We start from the raw sequence: 21,477 nt of genomic DNA on the forward strand, positions 1-21,477 counted from the left end.
CTTATCTGAGGCTCTACTTGGAAAGGATTTGCTTCTGACCTCATGTGATTGTTGGCAACTTCTTGTGGGCTCTCGGGCTGAGTGCCTCAGTTTCTTGTTGACTGTCTCCTGGGGGCGGCCCTCCCATGACTCATACTACAGGCGGCTCACCACGTGGCACCCGGCTTCTTCAAAGCTAGCAGGGGACAGGATCTTATAGTAGCATGGACATTACAATATTATGTGACATAACCACATGGATTCTATCATTTCCGCCTTGTTCTGTTGGTTACAAGCCAATATCGGGTTCTCCCACCCCTACCCCCACTCAAGGGGAGGGGATTACACAGTCATGGATAATGAGAAACCGGGATCCTGGTAGCCATTCTACTGTCAGCCACCTTTGAGGCTGGCCAGGAACCTGGCTTCCCTTTATCATTACCCTCCTCTCCGTGCATCCTCCTACTTAACTAGGAGCATGTTGTCCATCCCTTCTGCCTTCTTTCCTCCTTCTGACCTGCAGAGAATTCAACAACCCCAGGTGACTTTTCCTTCTCTCTTTGGCTATAGAAATGCAAGAAAGAGGTAGCAGAAACTCTTGGTAAGCAACTCTCATGCTATCCCTTGACAGCTGGAACTTTGAGTGTGTGATGCCTTCCCTAGCACGCGTTTCTAAGTCATAATGTGGCTTATGTTGTATAAAGGACCTAACTGGAATCTTCTCAGCTTTTGTGTCTTCTGGTCACTGTTGTCTTTAAGCAAGTGCTGAATTCTAAGTGTAGTTCACTTTTACAGTGCATCCTTTTAGGATCTCTTGCTATCACTGTTTTTAGAGTCATTAGTGGTTTTGGTTCTTTTATTCTTTGTCCCCATTAACTGCCCCTTTGTATAATTTCCCTCTTCTCCTCAATCATTCTTGGGTATTTCTTGCCTTTCTATGGCCTGCCCTGGTCTCCATCAGCCTTCAGTTACTGCTCTTTCTTTTTGCTGAGGAGGCGGTGTCGTTTAGTGGTTAAGAACAAGGACTGAAGTCAGGCTGCCTGGGTTTGAATCGCAGCTCTGCTCTTTATTAGCTGAGCGATCTCGAGCAAGAGATTCAGTTTTGTGTCTATATGGCAGGTATTAACATTTTTCATTTTTCCACTGGCCAAAAGCTGCTGCCACTCTCACTTTCTCCTAAGATGTAGGAGATTTTGCGCTTTCTTCCTAAATGAAACTTGACCCCAATCCATTTGCTGGTCTCCTGGTGAAGTGAGCTGGAACATACTAAGCCTAGGAGGATAACTCTTCTTCTTTTGTGGATGTGATTGTCACCCGGGGCTTGTTTTGCCTCCTAAGGATGAGGACAGTATTCTTGCAGTAGCAACAACATTTAAGGAGCACTTACTGTTTGCCATGACCCTTATTAAATTGTTTGCAGGCATCATGTCTTTTAACCCAAAGCGCAATATTAAGTTGTAGTACTGCTATTACTTCCGTTCTATAGATGAAGAAGCTGAGGCTTAGAGAAATTAAACAACATGCTCAAGGACTCCAGAGCAGTTTCGTGTGATTGCAAAACACATGCTCGTAATGACCCCAGGACACGGTCTCCCATAGAGGCAGCCCAGACCCTCTTAGTGAGCTAACTCCTTGGGAGGAAAGAGCCTAAGAATCCAAAACAGTCATGTCTTATGTGTGTAAGAGCTTTTATCCACTTCTGTAGCCTCAGTGCAAAAGCCATCCCCTAGCCTCTTCGCTCTGAGTGCCCTTGCTTTTGATGCCCGCCAGACTCCTTCCACCTTGGGGGACTAGGCTTGGCCCTGCCCTAGAGGAGAGACCATACATTCCAAAAGGAGTGTATTCTTTTTGGCCACGTATTTGCGTGATTGTTGTGGAATCTCAACATTGTATATGAAGTATGTAAGAAATGCTGGGCTTTTAATAAACCCATCCAGGACTTACATTGTATATTCAGAACATTCTCTTTAAATGCATCAGCTAACTTAATTGCTTACATTCTGGTAATACTGCCTTCGCGCTGCGTTCTTTTAAGTGAACTTCATGTCAACCACCTCATACCCCTTCTCCACCTCCAGTACTTTAGCACAGTGACTTCTGCCAAATGGTTAGTTCATTAAAGTCGGTTGTTGAAGTCACTTGGAATTCTTCTAAGTAAACATAGTGGTGGCAAATTACCTCTTTGCGGATGAATTGGATTCCTTGAATCTATTAAAATATTTTCCACTCTAGAAAATAAAGTGGGTTTTGTTCAGAAATCAGGAGTGACTAAACTGATGAGACAGATTTTCTTGTGGGCAGTAGCTGTGCACTGGTTTTGAGGGGAAGAGTACTCAACTCGCTGTGCAGTCAGCGTCACTGGAGTGAGTCCTGAGGAGCAGGGGTGGGAAGGGGTCAAGGAACACTGTTTTTAGATAGAAAGTTCTGCGGGAGTGTTGGTATTGCCTCACCTGTGTGTCCTTTTTTTCTTGAAAACAGCTCACAAATCATACTGTTGATAAGACTGTCACACGAAGCTAGCCTGGGCAGTAGGGTGCCTGCCATTCTCAGTGCGGCTTTTGTTCCCCACGGATGTCCGCTGAGTACTTGGCGTTACAGTGTACGCCAGAAGAATTAGCACTGATAGAAATGATTCATGACTTCTTTTAAGAATTTATCATAAAAAACCTCAGTACTGATATGAAGAATGCTAACAAGTGCATAGCTAGAGCTTTCTATTTGCACAGTGGTAAAGTCTACCAACCAAGATGGGGATTTTTATTTAACACTCCAGAGCAAAATAGAAAAGTTTTATATTGTTGTCAAAAGTATGATTTGAATATCTCTCCAAAATGTTCCCATGGGGGAAGGCTCTGAATTTAATGGACTGTGTACCATAATTGCAATGGTTACCATGAATTTAATAGACTGCCATACTTAGACTACTAAACAGAGTAGCTGCAATTATATTTGGGGACATAGTCTATGATGGGCACTATAATGCATCATCTCTAATCTAAATAACTAGTCTCCGATGTATTGCATAGACTTGGAAACTGAGGCTCGGAAGGATTACATTGCCTAGCAAAGACCACACTGCAGTTAAATAGCAGAGGTAGAGTTCAAGCTTATGTATTTTAAACCCGTAACAAAGTCTTCTGCATTTCCCATCATTTTAAAAGGCATCTAAACGATGCCAAGTGACCAGGCATCTAAAGCGATAGCTAGCCAGTGAGCATGTTCCTTGAATCCCCAGTCCTTCCCTGCTATTCTTACTGATGTTGGCAAGTTCTTTCTTTGTTACTAGGAAACCCTCTGAATTTGCGTGGTGTTTGCCTCATCCTCTCCCTTCTCTATGTCACCCACAAAAACATACACAACAGCCCAGTGGTTTGGATGAGTTGAGGTTTCTGTGTGCTCTAGAACTGAAGTGACACTGTCTCTCATTACACATCAGTGTATGAAGTCATCTGACAATTGTTACTGATCTCTCTGCATGACTTAGCACTGAGGCTTCAGACGAATAAAGTTGGTAGATCCTTATTTTATGTGCTGTCTACGCGGAGCCAAATGTCCTTCATCTAAAGTGAGTGATAGTTGCATTCTGACAGGTAGAGGTTGAGTCTTTTCATTTGGTGCCCTTGTGTGAAGGGAAAGAAAGCAGAACTTCCTAGCCCTGGGTTGTAGACCCTATAATGTTATGAAATTAAGAGACAAAAAGTAAAATATTCTGACTGACTTCCTCTTGGAAAAGGGGAGGCACTTTGCTGGGCATATTCCATTATTTCATGAATTATATGAATCTCCAGGGTTTGGGTTGGACATGTGGACAAAGTAGCAAGTCTGATCATTGGGTATGGGGTGTTCCTGGTGCTAAGGTAATGTCCTTGTCAGGTCACAGCATGCTTGACATTGGCAGATTATATTTTTCATTGTATTTGATACTTCCCACCACACAGTACAGTAAGAGGCATTCGATCCTTTTTCAGAAACGAAGAAATTGAGATTGGGAAAAGATGAAATGATTTTCCCAAGGTCACATGGCTAGTCAGTGGTAGGACTTCTTTTTTAACTTTATTTTTTATTGTTTACACTATTGCAGTTGTGCCTGTTTTTCCCCTTTTGCCCACCTCCACCCCTCCCGCACCCCCTTTCCCTCCAGCCATCGCCACACTGTTGTCTGTGTCTATAGTGGTAGGACTTTGAACCAAGGTTGTATATCTATGCATTGTCTTTTGGTGGTTTGGGTTGCCTAATTGTTCACCTTTCCTATCCTGTAAGTTTTCAGCAATTTGAGAACTAGAGCAAGCATTCAAATGGGAGTCAACATGGTAGCGTAATTACTGATAAAGCAGAATTAGAGAACACAGAAGTGTCCGTTACTTCCTTCTCTAAAACATGCATTTGGATCCTAGCAACCCTGACTTAGTCACCCAGCGGCAGCTGGAGAGAAGCTGGGGCAGACGGAGCTGGCTGGCCGCTCAGAAGCAGACAGCCTGTTGTCCTGTTCGCTGTGTGGAGATGAGTGGGCTCCAGGGGGCCCCTTCGGCCTAGCCCAGTGCAGTGGCCAAGCACTAAGCCGGTGTTTTTTCTAGTCCTCCCAGGCAAATTAGTCACTCAGTTTTGAGAAGGAAGGAAGGAGTCGGGGAGGAGAGACAGACAGTGAGTTACTTAATACTGTTTCCCTCCCAGGAAACAGACTAAAACTCTCGTCTGGAAAACAAAAGGGTGGGTATTACTGGTGAGCTCCATCCCAAAAGCCAACAGTAGAAATGCTGCTCTTTAATTTTTTTTCTCTCGGGGTGATCTTCTGTGTTACTCTCTTCTTCCTTTTTGATTGCAGAGAAAGGAAGAGACAAATATATTTTTTCTCTGTGTTTTGAGTATAAAGGAATAAGACAGAGAAAAAATATATTTTTCTGACTAATGTAGAAAGACTAATGTAGAAACCAAGAAGTGGTTTTTATGTGACATATAACTAACCGTATTCCTTCTCCTCGTGACAGGTGACAGAAATGTACTGGAGCAATGGGAAAAGCCGGTAACTTATAGGAAGCCAAGATGACAAGAATTTTTTTAAATAATCAGTAAGTAAAATTTTGTTAGCCCTCCAGAATTCTTTGGACTACCAGGTGAATTTTCTGTAAGAAAATTCTTATATAGCATGAGGCTTTGCTTTTTGATTCAGAAATGAAGTTTTAATGAAAGTGAATTGTCTCCAGAGAGAGACAAAACAAAACAAAATCCGGGCAGTTTCAAGTTCACGGGCGCTTGTATAAAATCTTAGGGAATAAAATGGAGAGAAGACAGGAACCTGGATCAGATATTTCAGTGTTTCTTCTAAGAAGCAGTTTCTTCGTTTTTCTGACTTGCCCTTTAGAAGGGAACAATTGAAGCCTGCAATTGCTAAGTAACAGCTAAGAGTTGTGGTGGTTGTTTTTGTTTTAAATCTCACCCACCTAGTTTTCAAAGCACATTTTTTTTTATTGAACCTTTAAAAAATGTCTTGGATATTTCAAAACATTCATTCACGTCAGTTCCCTTATGTAATCTTAAAAAAATTATTTTCCTTATTTCTTCTTAACACCATAGGCATTTATGGTTTCTACTGAGTCTGGGATGGACTTGGATTATTGCAAAAGTTGTTCTTGTTCATTTCAAGCAGAAACTTGTGGATAGAAATCTGAGAGACTTCCCTGTGGATTAGGAAATATTGACCTCTGTCTTAATCAAGTTGAATTAGGATATTTTTGGTAGCTTTGAAAGCAAACATGGAGGTAATAATTAACAGAGACATTTCACCCAGACAAAATGTTCTGATTTGGAATTTCTCTCATCAGAGGGGACCTTATACTATTTAGCGAACACCTCCAGTGTAGGTGAAGTTTTGACTAGGGAGCTGCTGGGTATAGTCTTCAAATATGTAAATTGTACAGCCTCGCATTGGGTGTAAATCAACACACGCAGTAGTTTGCTGGATACTTGGGAGTCACAGGTTGTGAGGGTGAATTCCAGTATAAGTAAGGCAGGCTTACTCCATCTTGGGAGTTGATAATCAAGCCTGAACACAGAAAGTTATAATTTCAAAACAAATGTGGTTGAGGTTATAAGAAATATACTAGGTGGGGCAAAATTAGGTTTACAGTTGTGAGTATGCAAAACACAGTTTATTCTTGTATTATAATTATTGTATTATTTTCTGTACGAACAACTGTAAACTTACTATTACCCCACCCTGTATTAAATACTCAGGAAACATTTGGGAAAGAGAAACTACCTGCGTGGCCAGAGTGGGCTAGATCAGGGAGGGTTTCAGGAGCAGGTGGCATTGGAGCTGGGTATTAATGATTAATGCCTTTTATTTAAAATAACTTTTTAAAAATTATAAAAATGAACAATGCTCATTGGAAAGAACTTTAAAGAAAATTATTAAGAGTAGGAAACTCATCAATATTATCACTACCCAGAGATACCATTATTAATCTTGGGGGTTTTTTTATTCTGCCATACTCTCTCTATGCCTAGATTAGACACACAGTTTTTGCCTCCCTAAAATGGAGCATTGTAAATATTATTTTGAAACCTGTTTTAACTGACAATATATCAAGACCATGCCACATCAATAAATATACATCTACATCATTCTTTGTTATTGTTATATAGCATTATATGAATATGTGGTTGATAATGTACTTAACTCGTTCCCTATTAGTGGGCATTTTAGTTGCTCTCGACTTTTCACTATAATGGACATCTTTGTTCACTAAGTGTACTGCATTTGCCGAATTATTTGTGCAGGATATCTGAGTAGAGTTGGGACAGTGCTTTAGGGAAGGAACACTGTAGGCAGAAGAAACAGCTTGAGCACAGGGGCAGAAGTGGGAAGGGAACACCCCATTCTGGGGAAAGGCCGGACGTGTGGTTTCGTAGCCTGCAGATGGAGGCAGGGAGCAGCGCCGATTAGGGCAGAGGCAGAAGATAGAGGGTCTTCCATGCTCAGCCCTTTATTCATTCTCAGTTGGGAGCTATATTGTAATCTGTATCATCCTTCAAATAAAGATTCTGAACACCTTCATTTTTTCTTAATTTCCCTTATTTGGGGAAGAAATAAAAAATATTAATAATTCTTCTTTCCAAAACATTTTGAGTCCTAAAAATCAACCCATCAGGGAGTGGACAGGTGGGAGAAGACAGGAAAGGTGTCTATGCCCATAGAAAAGCTGTAAGAGGAAAGAGCGTAATTACGGTCTTGAAAAGTGAAGGAAACATTACTAAATGTATTTCTACACTTTATGATTAAAATGTAAAGGTTAGCGAACAAATGTTACAATAATAATGTGGTCTTATAGTTACTGGGTGCTTTTGTGTGTTTGTGTGTATCTTGTTTTACTTAATCTCAAAAACCTTCTTAGCAAGAGTCTAGCATTATCTCCATTTCGCGGTGAACAGGGGGCCTGGAAGGCTGGCTTCGGGGAGAGAACCCCACACCTGGAGCTCTGGAGTTCAGGCGCTGCGGGGCCCTAGGCAAGTCCCGCTGGGATGGTGCGAGGACACAACAGCGCAACCTCTGAAAAGTCACGGATACAGCGTCAAGTACAATAGACGCGGAGGGACTACCTTTTAGAATAGGACACCTCTTTTATCATTAATGAAGGGAAGAAAACATTTCCTTAGCTATTTTCTACTGCCTTTGTGGTGACTGTATTCTTGTCAAACATTAGCTCTTCCTTCCAACCCATCTTCCACCCTGTGTGAGGATTATGCTTTCCCACCCTGTCCAGGGTTGATTCCCACGGCGTGGCCAGAGGACTTAGTATGGCCAGTGGAATGTGTACAACACCACATGCCATTTCTGAGAAGCTTTGGTAGACAAGCTCTGGTTGTGCCATCTCTCTGTTCTCTTTGCCATGAGACCAGCATGTCTCGGTGAGGGGAGCTGCTTCTGCCTTGGTGGCAGAGTGAAGAGGACATGGTGGCCAGCCATAGCTCACCTGCAAGGAAACAAACAGGAGCCAGAAACAAACCTTTCCCCAAGGTCACTGGCCTCCAAGATATTGATGCTGTTTGTTACTGCAGCATAATTTAGCCTGAACTGATATATTATAATTGTTGTAATATATCTTTTTCTTGCACTGGAGAGGCAAACCTTCATCAGAGATTATCTCTTCAAATATGGCATTTTCATAAGGTATTTAAGTTTGACCATGTTGACCCTTTTTTTTTTTTTTTTTAATTCTCCAAGCCTTTGTAGAACATGTGCTGTGTTAAGGTCTGGACATCTGGAGGTTTAAAGTAACCCAAGTCCCAGACCCAGCCTTCAGGCGTCTGAGAGCAGGGTGCTGTGTGTCCCAGTACCTACAGCACAGGCAGGTGGTCAGCGCTCCAGGAAAGGACCACTTTGACACTCCGTGAGCTGTGCTCAGGCAGGTGTCCTCCCTTTGTTGTATGCCATCCTTAAGATGCTCTTTGTGTCATTGCTTTACGTTAGTTAAGCTTTTCTTCCCTTTTCCTTTTCCTCCCGAGCATGTATTTATAAAGATTTTATGTATTTATTTTTAGGGAGAAGGGAAGGGAAGTAGAAAGAGAGGGAAAGACACATAAATGTGAGAGAAAGAAAATCGGTCAGTTGCCTCTTATAAACACAAGATCCAGGACCAAACCTTCAACCCAGGCATGAGCCCCAACTGGGAGTCGAACCGTGATCTTTTGCTTTGCAGGACGATGCCCTGTGGAGCCACACCAGCCAGGACAGCATGTATTTACTATACCATTTAATTTCTAGCACATGTCAGATTTCCTTATTCTCAGTTTGTATTTTTAGTGAAACAACTTATACTGGTTCATTCGGTAGTTTAGGCTATATGACCTTTCTTTTGGTAAATACTATAAATTCTTTGACTTTACAGATGACATATCTTAACTGTTCCCCCATAATATAAATTGCTTAACACACTATTACAACAAAATTAAACTCTTAGTAAATTATTGACTGTTTCATTTGATTTTTCTCCCCTGATTTATTGGTTCTTTTCTTCATGATACATGAATGGGCGTTTATTAGAGTTCTCCTTCCCTTTCCTTTTTTTTTTTTTTTTTTAATGGCGTCTGACGTGTTTAAAATTAAGGCTATGTGTGGGAGAACCAGTTTGTCCTGGCTTAGTAATACCTTACCTCAATTTGGAATAATTTGGAGTTCAGCTGTCATATATCAGGTCATGTGCCTCATAATCTGACAGGTGTTAAGGAGCTCTAACCCTAATTTTATATTCCTAGTGACTAGTTCTGGCTTTGGACAACGATCGAAACCAAAGCGCCTAGAGGTCTGATGAGTAGTTTCTAGGTTAAGACAATAATGAAGCTGCTCCCTTCCTTTATGAATTCCGCTGTTTTCTATCTTGTTACTTCTGATCACTTGTTCACTTTCGTTTCAAAAGGCACAGGATTATTTCATTATTAAAGTCCCATCTTGAACCAAGGACTTTCGGACGTTTTTGTCCAGCATGCACAGAAAGAAATGGTTGCAGCCTCGGTCAGTCAGAAAGGAGCACTCAGAGCTACCGTGGCCTACCAGTGATGGTCTGCTTTTCGGGGTGGGTGGTGGGTTCATAACTGTTGATTTTAAAGTTATTTTTCCTGACAGATATGTTAAATATATTCTCTTATGTGTATTAAATGCTGCAGAAGCAAAAATGCTTTTAAGTGTAAAACGTAGTGACTGACGTTAAATGCACTGACTACATTTACATTGGCAGAGCTGAGTCACGAGTCAGTCATTTTTGCGTTAGTGATTCTCTTTGTAACACCTTAGAAAGGTATTTTAATAGGTAGTACCCTCTTTATTCACTAGAGCAAAAGAAACTTTTAATGAAGATGCTATTTATAGACCCTTGATTTTTCAGATGGTCTTCATGTAAGCTACCAGAAACATCAGTATAGTTGAAGGTTTGCTTGGAAATATATTCTTTCATTCTGCCGCAGAAAAGTCCCTTCTCAAGAAGATACAGAAGTTAAATCTGACTGGAGACTGACTGCCCACCAGGGCTTCTCTACACAGCAGTCTAGACGTTCCCAGAGTCTGAAACATTAGCTCTCTGCCTCCTCAAGTGTAACCCCGCTCCTGCCTGGCTGCCACAGTGGGCATAATAGTTTCAGCGTTGGGGCCAAACATATATGGCTTTGAATCTGGCTTTGACTGATCTCGACAATTGATTTCAGGCACCAAAACCTTCTTGACTTCCAGTTTCCTCACGGGTTTAGTGCAGTTTTTGACACCTGTCTTGCTGTGTTGTGTACAAATGAAGTGTAAAATTATGTGTGCACAACGCAAGCCACTGTCGCCACTAGACACAGAGTAAATGGATCACATCGAGCATCTTTTTCTTGTTCTAGGTGGAATTTCAAATACACTTTCCTATAGGAGCAATGTTATGAATGGGGTCTGAGTATAATATTAGAAATATTATTAACATTATACTTCAGATAAGTCATGAGTTTAATAGGCCTTTAAAAAGTGGCCAGAGAAACCGGTCTCTACATTTCGTCTCTCACAAAATGCATTTTAAGTGCTACATAAGAGATCATTCACTTAAGACTCTAAAAAGTGAACTTTTAGAATGTAATTTATTACCAGGTTTAAGACTGCTTAGATAAGCTTTCATAGTAGATATAAAATGGGTTTCTTGATTAGTGGTGGTATTTATGGGCAGGCGAACAAGCCCTCCTTCCCGCTTCTGGGAAATTGACTCGCCTTCTGGAGAACTTACTGTTTTTCCTGCCAGTCCAGCTATTAGTTCTTGTGTAGAGCAGCCAAACATTGGACCGTAGCCACTAGGGTGGGTGCCTGACCCCAAGCTGGAAGAGTGTGACTTTTCTCTTGAGAATTTTGAAAATTATAACTGTCAAATAGTCCCTCTTTGTGGCATAGCGAGGAGTTAAGTGTAAGAAGGCAGAGCTCGGGAAGGAAGAACGAAGCCCAACTGTAGAAGCAAAGATGCCATCTTGTCCTGTTGGAGTTCGCCTTGAGCTGATCCTAAAGCCCAGCTGGGGCTTTCCTGTTGCTGGGTTATTTAGAGTCAGTGCGTCGCACCTTGCTTTCGCAGGTGTTGCTTCAAGTGCCATTTCTGTTAACCTGCAAGTTAAAGAATAATGCTGACTAGTTCATTTGGTTGTTTATACTGGGAGTGTTTAAGAAGTCACTGTCTTTGTCATGGGCAATTATAATAAACATAATTGCACAGTAGGATGGCTGATTTATGGCAGAGCTTTTTGAGAACAGTGGTAGCATTTATTCCCATCTCATAAAGTACATATGTATTAGCACTCATCACAGGATACTAGTACTGTGTGTGTGTGTGTGTGTGTGTGTATGAGTCTTTTGACGGGGGCTTGCTCTAAGGCAAATGTCATAGAACTTTTGATTTTAAACCACGTACACAAATGGATACTTAAGATGTTTCCAGTAGTTATGAGTGGCCTTGAAGAAGTGCCCTTTGCTACCATTTATGGTTGGGAGCACTTGTAGGCAATCAGGTAGGTTATACCGTGGCTATACCGTGTATATCGAGAGAGATGTTTCTATTTAAGGAGGAATTGGTACTTTGTCAAGATTATCAAATATGTATATTTGTGTTCCTTACATGAAAGGGAAGATAGAATGACTTAATGCTTCTCTTCTCTTCACTAGGTTAGTGTTTGGGGAACTGAGATTTTACGTGACAACGCTCTTGTGAACTTTACTTCCCTTTAGGAAGTGTCAGATTTGCATTTTTGGTAGGAGCATTCTGTATTGTTGGAACGTGTCGTGAAGAGCAAAGAAATGCATCTGCCATTTGCATCCTGCTTGCCAGCGGGTTTGAACAGCTATAATATTTGTTTATTCTTGATGTGTCACAGAAAGAGAGTTTTACTTTCTCTTTTGTGATTGTTATGTAACTTACACACTATTATATCAACAATGACTATTTATTCAGAATCTACTAGATCCTGGGGGGATACAAGGCCTCAGATGGATTTTTGTCATCTGGTGAGAAAGAAAATTCAGCGATCTCAAAAAGAAGCAAGATCCTAAGGTTCTGTAAGTCAGTTTTGAGATGGAGATACAAAGAAAAGGTGGGTAGGCATTTGGAGGAGCGGAGAGTCCCCCAGGGCGTGAGCCAGTGAGAAGGGTCTCAGGAAAAGCAAGGCTGAGTGTTCTGGAAGGTGGTAACTAGTAAGTGAGGGAAGGTGGTCCGACAGAGGGCAGGGTGTGGGCTCAGGTGGGGGGGCGGTACTGTGCCTGCTGCTTTAGGGGAACAACAGGTGGCCAGGGTGGATTATTTTGCAGAAGGTTTTTTAAGTAAAAGCTGGGTTTTGGAAAGGTGAGGCCAACTTTTGAATCACTAAGCATCATTGAGCCTGTGAACTAATTGTCACTTTTTTAAAATTGTGGAATGTCAATCCTTGTGTTGTGCTTTGCATTTTAACTTCAGACAACAAAGAGATCCTAGAAACTGTTACCCTTTTTCTATTGTGAGGCTGTTCTAAGATGTTGTTAATTGCATCCTTATGTCCAAAGGACAAGAGTTATCGTAAACATCTTTTAAGTGCTTTGTGTTATGATTGGCCGGTGAACATATTTACAAAGCCCCCCTTCTTCCTTAATGGAGCACCCACTCTGTGAATGTTAAGCCTTGACTGGATTCCAGACAATAGAAACAAATGAGATTTTCTCCCTTTCCCATAGGTGCTAGGTCTCGTTCTCTTTCATCTATCCCAGTGTATCTGTGGCTGCATACACACATACAGTTGCATTTTCCAGAATGCCGTGGTATGAAATTTATTGAGTTGTTCATACACACATAGGTTTTGTATATATAGTCGTCTCATATAAAAGAGCTGCTGTTTTTTGTGTAATGAGTTTGGCTAGTACAATGTAGTCAATTGTAATAGTTTTGTAAGCAGATAATTGATGTGCTTAAAAACACATATTTACTTATACGAACGTTTGAGGAAAGTTGCCTGTAAAGCAGATGTTTTCGTTTTGATCTCTACTGTGAAACTACGTGGTGTAATTGAGAGAGAGAGGAAAGGTTCATGACATGATGGTATGCTGGGTTTTGACATGTGTCCTGTGATGGTGAGGCTGTACCAGGAGCACAGAGTGAGGGGCCTGGCAGTTGGAACGACAGCACACACGCAACGTCGGGACCCTGGCATGAGGGGGTGAGTGCCTGAACCAGGAATAGAAAAGATGGTCCAGAGGTGAAACACACCAGGAAGCTGTCACCATACCTGTTGATAGTGAATTGTCAAGAGAGAGGGAAGGAGCTCAGACGATTCCAGAACCTAACTTATACTGTCCCAAACAATAAGATTAACTTTGTGAGGAGTATGAGAGTCAAGAGAGATTTATCAGCTTTGTGTCATCTAAGATATAGGACCAACTTATGTCTGTTGCTAAGGATAATGTTAAGTTATAGGCTTATCTTGTGCCTACCCTTTTTAAAATTTATTTTTAACATCTTGTTTTGGAGTATTTTCTTTAACTTTATTTTTTTTTAAGTTATATTTGGGTTATACAATATCATGTTAGTCTCAGGTGTGCAACATAGTGATTAGACATTTATGTACCGAACGAAGTGATCGGTCTGGTAAGTCTAGTACCCACCTGGAACCATATATAGTTACTGTGATAATATTGGCTGTGTTCCCTGACCTGCACCTCAGAGCTGGCCCTTTCTGACCGTAACTTGGTCTTCCAAGTGGAAGAGCTCTTGTCTTCAGAGAGAGGTGACGCAACTTGCCTAGGGCTGCAGACCTGGCCACGCACTGGCAGAGCTGGAATCAGGACAGGAGCTCTCCCTGGTCTTCTGTGCTGCTTTGGAGAAAAAAAATAGCATTTTATTTATTTGTTTATTTTTCTTTTTTAAATTCTATTTTATTTCCATTATCATTTATCCCCCTTATACCTTCTTCCAACACCACCTACCCCTCGCCCCCACCATCACCTCACTGTTGTCCGCTTTCGAGTCCTTTTTCTTTTTTGTTCCGTCCATCCATCCATCCATCCACCTCCCAGCCTCCCCCGCTCAGAGGTGTCAGCCTGCTCTCTGTCTATGAGTCCGTCTCTATTTTGCTTGTTAGTTGTTTGTTCATTAGATTCCACATATGAGTGAAGTCATATGGTATCTGACTCTCTCTGACTGGCTTATTTCACTTAGCATAATGCTCTCCGGGTCCATCCATGCTGTCGCAAAGGATAAATTTTTCTTCTTTTTTACGGCCAAGTAGTATCCCACTGTGTAAATGTACCATAGCTGTTTTATCCACTCATCTACTGGTGGACACTTGGGCTGCTTCTATATCTTGGCAATTGTAAATAATACTACTATGAACTTAGGGGTGCTTATATTCTTTCAAATTAGTGTTTCAGGTTTCTTTGGTTAAATTCCCAGAAAAGAATCTCTGAGTCATAAGGCAGGTCCATTTTTAATTTTTTGAGGTAACTCCATACTGCTTTCCGTAGTGGCTGCACCAGTCTGCGTTCCCACCAAAAGTGCACGAGGGTTCCCTTTTCTCCACATCCTTGCCATCACTTGTTGTTTGCTGATTTATTGATGAGAGCCATTCTGACAGGTGTGAGATGGCATCTCATTGTGGTTTTAATTTGCAGTTCTCTGATGATTAGTGATGTTGAGCATCTTTTCATATGTCTGTTGGCCACCTGTGTGTCCTCTTTGGAGAGTTGTCTATTTAGGTCCTTTGGCCATTTTTAATTGGATTGTTTTTTTGGGGGGGGGTTCAATTTTGTAAGTACTTTATGAATTTGGGATATTAACCCCTTATCAGATATAAAAACAGATCAAAGGAACAGAATAGAGAGTCCAGAAATAAACCCACAACTGTATAATAATTAATATTTGACAGAGGAAGTAAGCACAGTGGGCTAAAGACAGTTTTTTCAAAAAATAGTTCTGGGAAAATTAGATATGTGCAGAAAAATGAAACTAGACCGCCTTCTGACTCCACACACAAGAATAAATTCAAAATGGATTAAAGACTTAAATGTTAGACTGGAATCCATTAAAAGCCTAGAAGAAAACATAGGCAGTAAAATCTCAGGCATTGCTCACAGCGAATATGTCTCCTCAGGCAAGGAAAACAAAAGAAGAAAATAAACAAATGGGACTACGTCACACTAAAAAGTTTTTGCACAGCAAAGAAAACCATCAACAAAAAAGACAATCCACTGAATGAAAGAACATATTTGCTGATATGTCAGAAAAAATAGCACTTTTGATCCCTTGATCTCACTGTAAATCTTATATTTGGCTGAGTATTTTAAAGAAATCTTGGCCTATAGAATGACTGGCTCTAAACAAATGTGAGAAAGTTAAACTCAGGAGATCTTCCCCAAAGCCAAGAAGGTTTAATTTGTAACTTAAAAAAAAAAAATTCTTCCTCTGTAAAAACTCCCTACCCTCAGTGATAATCAACTTATTTCTTAATTGGTCCTCAGGACTTAGCAGTTCTATAGTTTCCTAAAATTTCCCAATTCCCAACTACGTAAAGTTTCTTCTAAATATTTTTATTCCAAAATAACGTTTAGGGCACAAAGACCCAGAGAAAAAGACTATCTCCAAAATCACTCTTGCTTTTTTTTAAAGTTGTTTTAATTGTGGCATAAATAAAATCATTCCAATTTTAAGCCCCTTGTTTTACTGCTAATAAAATTTCTATTGTATAATAGGAACACCAAATCCAAGAATCCTAAACCTTTTGGTGGAAAGGCTCTTCAGTTTTTGTCCACTTAAATAAGGGACTCAGACCATGCAACACCAAAGAACTATTTCAGCTCTAAAGTTCCTTGGAGACTTTAACATTGAGAAGAATAATAGAAAAATTATGGGGCAGTTTGTCCACAAATTTGGGTATTCTGATACAGAAATCAGAGGGACAAGACAGTATTGTTTAAGCGCCTACTCTATGTCAAGCACGTGCCAAATTCTTTGCATGGATTACTGCCTATCATCTGTCCGTCAAACTCTGTTAGGTGAGCATTTTATCCCACTCATTGCACGTAATTATCCTGCCCCAGGTCATACAGTGTCAGAGGTTAGATCCAAATCTGCTTGGAGCCCAGATGCCACCAGCCTCCTTACATCCTGGATGCTGCCTAGCTCAAGAACTTCACTACGGAATAGAAATTAACGTACATCCCTCGTTAAGGTGTCTATCATAACCACCTTAATCCTTGTTTTATAAGAATTTAAAAAGACCATATACATGTTCTTGGAGTTGCTAATGGCTGAAATTAAAAAAAAAAAGGGGGGCTGGATAAAAAGGCTTCTAAGCCCGATATAAATCAAGGAAGGAAAGTTCCGCCTCAACCAACTGAACACGCTTATTGGTTAGGATTGCACAGGCTGACTCATTTCTTTTTTGCTGTTAGAGGGCCACGCCCAGCATTCCAAAAACCTCTGCTGTCCTGCTACACCCGTGACCTCTCTGCTGGAGCCTCAGGGGTTGGACTCCGTGTCTCATCACAGCTGCCCCTCAGAGAGGACCCGCCCGCCAGAGGCCGGGCTCACCTGCACCGGCTTTCTCGCTAGACCGCCCGGCAGGCCGCGGCCGCGCTGGCGGAGGCGCGGGCGCGCTCCAGGAGCCGGGTCCCGGGTCGGCGCGCCGCTGATCGCCTTCGCCTCCCCGCCTGCGCGTCGCAGGCATCGCTCAGCCTCGGCGCGTCTGAGCCGCGCGCAAACCTAGTGCCCCACGAACTTTCCTGAGACTTTGCCTCCACCCGGGAGAGACCGTAAGTGTTGCTTCGTCTAGGATGCTGTGGTTCAGCACTGTGTGGGGCAGGCGGTGTAGCATTGACAGACAGTGGGACCTGTTTGAAAGTAGGGGGAGACAGACCTTTTTACTTGCAGACAACACCCACTAACGCAGTCCTTGCCATTCCCTGTGCTGTGGCGAAGTAAAGGGACGCAGTTTGTACTGGATCTCGGTGTGATGATAAAGTGGGCAGTAGCTACTGACAACGGAGAGCGCTCGCAGTGTTGTTGCTGAAACAGTGGGTCAACGTATAGGCAGGCTGCCTCAGTGCTGCAGATTTTGTGGGGTGCTTTGGGGAGACAAGGATCAGCCGGTGGTTTCTGTTTGGAGTTACCAAGCTTTGCTAATGGAGCTTTTTGAGGGAGTAGGATTGTATTTACAGTTTGTTACTAAGTTTGGGGGAAATATTTACTTTCTCAAACTTCAGTCTCAGTACTAAATAAAATATAAGGTCCTTCAGCCAACTCCTGCTGAGTGAGATCTGTGCTCAGTGCCAGAAGGACGCACGTGCTCCGTGTTGTGGAATGAGCATGTTTACTCCACAGCTATGCTTTCTGTTTGTTGCGGCCAGGTAATTGCCCTGGTGGAATTTGTGGAAATAAATACACTGAGAAGAGTGCATGGCATTTGCTTTTTTTTTTTCTCTCCCTATTTGTGTTTGCTATCTGGAGTTGTTACTTAAGTTGTACCACAACGGGAATTGACAGATTTAAGGCCTATTCCTATTCCATTCTTAAGCCTGTTGAATTGTAGCACCTTGTCCTACTCAAAGAGAGATGACAGTAGAGTGATGTCACTTTTAATTTTATGTAGGAATAAAGTCAGTGAGTTTCTTTTTAAAAAATCTTATGTAAGAAATGAGCAGTGCATAGAGATTTGTATGCTACAACAAAATTATTTTCTTGCGAGAGGATGAGGAGGTAGGGGCAGGAGAAGCAGAATCTCGTGATTATTGTGGTTCTACTAAAGACATGCACAGTGCAGCAGACGTGCGTCACCGTCAGAAACACTGACTGTCTTGGAAAGGCAGGTAGAAAACGTCCCAGTAGCATAAAGAATGAAGGAAAATCGTAAACTGACTCATGAAGTTACGAATATAACAGGCTATGTAACAGAAAGCCAATGTTCTTTGCAACTGACTTTTTTTAGGTCTGTGAAAGAAACTTCTGAAGAAATTGATCACTTCTAAATGGAATAATTAAAATAATGTGTTAGAATTTTTAATTATTTACATGTTGAACTAACAGCACTTTCCAAGCTCATAGGCTAATTGTTAAGTTCAGTTGCTTTGAGTTTAACTAGTGCCTGTGTGTGTGAGAGGTAACAACTTGAGGTCACATTTCTTTTGAGAAACAGCTTGTGATGTTGAGAGCAATGGCCTTATTTCCACTGGGGCAGTTGGAAAGCCCCCTCAGGTGGTAAGAATGGGAAAATATTTTACTGAATCCCTTAACAGGGGTGTCAAACTCATTTTCACTGGGGCCACATCAGCCTTGAGGTTGCCTTCAACCTCGAATGTAATGGGACAAATGTAATTTTAGGACTGTATACATGTAACTACTCCTTAACAGTTAAGCCGCTGGGTAGAAACAAGGTGCCGGGCAGATAAAACAGGGTGGAGGGCCGGATTCGGCCCGCGGGCCTTGTGTTTGCCACCTGTGCTCTAAGATGACTAAAATCAAGTTTCGCCCTAATGGATTGTAACAGAACCAAACATTTAAAGAGCCTGCTTTTATCAGGCACTGAGATGCTTTGCATCCACTGCCTCAATTAACTTTCACAATAATGCTGAGAGGTAGAGATTTTATATTATTATTTCTGTCTTATAGTTCCAGAGACAGCCTCGGAAAGGTTACATAATCTGCTCCAGATTTCACAGCTAGTTAATTTAGTTTACGTTAGAAGTTAGCATTTAAAGTTTGTAATTTTCCCCATGTGGCTCCGATTGCTCCTAACAAAATAGCATTGGCTTTTCTGTGCGAAATAATCCAGAGAAGGTTTTTGGTTCAAAGCAGATTTTGAAGTGATTTTAAAAGTTCCTCATTGCCCCAGTACCCAAATGTCAAAGTTCAAGGAATAAGGCATTTACTCTGGAAGCCGGTGGTGTTCAAATATTAACTAAGCCAGCCCTATTCTTGGTTGAACCTTGTTAATGCATGTGGCTGCCTCGTAGCTGCCGATTTGGAGTGACTTTCTCCTCCTTTTTTTCCTGAAGCCCTTTTAGGTCTGAATGTGCATGTTCTTCCTGCTCCCCGCAAAGTACAAGTCAGGCATTCTTTACTTTCAAACCACGCCGCTGGGTCCATGGGCTTGCAGTGGCTGAATTCTCTGTGTGAATGAGCACCTGCAGTATTTTATATGCTACGTGAAATGTGTAAAATTTCTGTTAGCATGTTGGTTAGCGTTGGATCTGTTTGTTTAGAATGGTGAGGTCACTCCTTGAGCACTAAAGCTTTTCTTGGTAGATGGACGTGGGAAAGTCACCAAGCACAGCCAGTGCAGAAAGAGTCCATCTGCCGGGTCATCTGTTGGGATGTCGTCATGAACAATACCCCCTTCTCAGAAGACATCTGTTCCAGGACGGGGTATTGCTCACACCCCCGCCTCATCATTCTCTCCACCTTTTTCACGTGGAACACCCACCCACCTTCCCAAGCACAGCAGGGATGCCTTGGCCTCCTCCTTAAACCTCTCTCAATCCGAGCTGCTTTAAGTGCCTTGAGTTCTTGAGGATGTTGAAAGAACATGCCAGTATGATGATAAAGCCACTTGGGGTTAATCTTGTGAAAATCATGGAAAGGAGGAAGTGTGCCGGACAACTTGTTTTTCAAAAGTAGGGGAGATGGTAAATTCCAAGAGCTTCAGATTCATAGCTTATGTTAGTGTCTAGCTGAATTGCAAATTATATTTTTGAAAAGACAGATGGGGATCACTTAGAAAGCATGTTGATGATCAGTATTTAGCATCCCTCATCTCCAATTAACCTCATTTCTTTTTGATAGTTACTGGACAAGTATATCAACATTGCTATAGATCTGACATGTCTGCTTCAGCGAAACACTTAACAATGTGCTTTTTGTTCTTTACTCAAGATGGACAAACGTGGGTTGGACAGCAAAATGGATAAGTGGGTTCATACCTTGTCGTACTCAAAGAGAGATGACAGTAGAGTGATGTCAGACTTGAGCAAGGTGCCTTGATGAGGGCACTTGATACAGCTGGGGGCGAAACTCAGCCATTAGTAGAGATGGAGTATTTAGAGCCAACAGTTGATAATTTCACGGTTCTCTGAAGCACTGGGGGATAAGTGGTTAAGAACAGGGACTTTGGAGCCTGACCTTGGATAAGCTGTGTGTTCTGTGCCTTAGTCTCTTCATTCATAAGATGCAGATAATAATACCTACCTCATAGGCTGTTTGAAAATGTCGAAGGACTAAATTAGATAATCCATGTGAAGTGCTTAAAAACAGAGCCTGACAGTAAATTGTGTGTGTTGGGTGGTGGCGTTTTGCTGCTGCTCCTGCTTTTACTGCCTGAGGCAGTGCTGTGCACATACCTGGGCTGTGTTTAAGTGTGTGTCCAGAATGGGGCAGTCAGGTTTTAGAGAGGGTCTAGAAAGTGTTTTAGCGGTGGCTGCAGACCCCAGGGATGTCTACCTCAGTGTAAAAGTTGAGAGACAGTGCTTATAAGGTGAAGTGGTCACATTTTGGACTCCATACATTTCACCCGGTCTAGCAAGTGCTATCTCTTAAGGGGTGAGAGGAATCTCCACTCAGCTAGGATTTAGAAGATCTCCTTCCAGATAGCAGTACAATCTTTAACCATTTGTGTGATCCTTGGCAATTAGCTTAGCTCAGTGGCTCTCCACGGGGTGTGATGTTACCCCTAAAAGGACATTTGGCAGTGTCCAGACAAATTTTTGATCGACACAGCTGGGGTAGGGAGGTACGCTGCTGACGTTTGGTGAGTGAAGGCCAGAGATGCTGCTAACTCCCCCCAGTGCATAGGACAGCCCCGCCACAAAGAATTATCCTGTCCTAGTGTCTGCGGTGCTGAGGTTGAGAACCCCCGGCTTAACCCGTCAATATATGTGTTTTTGTTTGTGTGGAATTTGAATATTAATCTTTGCTTTAGCAATATCATAAAATAGCTTTAAGGGTATATTTATGGAAGGACCTTTGAGAGTTAATGTATTCTTAAGTCTGCAGATGCATACAGCATATACATTTTATCAGCAGCAGCATAGTAGAATAATATTTACTTCATTCCCTGGAGAAAGATGCTACAGTGGTTTGAGTCAGATAAGCCTGTGATTGAATCTCAGCCCTATTGATTTAACCTGCTGTGAGATTTGGGGCAAGTCTCTTTATCCGTGAAAACCCAACCCCTGTCGTAGAGTTTGGAGGAATAAACAAGGTAGGTATGTAAATCTTATGGCACTGTTTTTAGTCATAATGTGAAGCCACTGTTTTTCAAATTAACTTCCTGCCCTGACTGGGTCACTCAGTTGATTAGAGCATCCTCCAGACACACCAAAGTCATGGGTTTGATCCCTGGTCAGGGCACATATGAGAAGCAACCAAGTCCAGCAACAAATCAATGTTTCTCTTTCTCTCTCACCGCCCCCCTCCTCCCTTCCCTCCTCTCTCTCCCCCTCCCTCTCCCCCTCCTCCCTGTCTCCTTCCTTCTCTCAAAAAAATCAATAAA

The 21,477-nt window shown here is 41.9% G+C and overlaps 1 protein-coding gene across 7 annotated transcripts in view; it reads left to right on the forward strand.

The window, feature by feature from the left end:
- Positions 1–21,477, forward strand: part of SGMS1 (sphingomyelin synthase 1) — a 277,512-nt gene that overhangs the window by 168,411 nt on the left and 87,624 nt on the right. For 3 of the 7 annotated variants that reach the window (XM_071221223.1, XM_045197750.3, XM_045197751.3), the window contains 2 exons: positions 4,965–5,045; positions 16,388–16,747. The exons of 1 other annotated variant lie outside the window; for it this stretch is intronic. The gene's annotated coding sequence lies outside the window, so the exon portion shown is untranslated. Of the gene's footprint in view, positions 1–4,458; positions 4,687–4,964; positions 5,046–16,387; positions 16,748–21,477 lie in introns of those variants that run through there. 3 more of the 7 variants (XM_024563490.4, XM_053922521.2, XM_053922520.2) reach the window with 3 other exon arrangements.

Source organism: Desmodus rotundus, chromosome 4 (genome assembly GCF_022682495.2).
Source record: "Desmodus rotundus isolate HL8 chromosome 4, HLdesRot8A.1, whole genome shotgun sequence".
Taxonomy (NCBI): domain Eukaryota; kingdom Metazoa; phylum Chordata; class Mammalia; order Chiroptera; family Phyllostomidae; genus Desmodus; species Desmodus rotundus.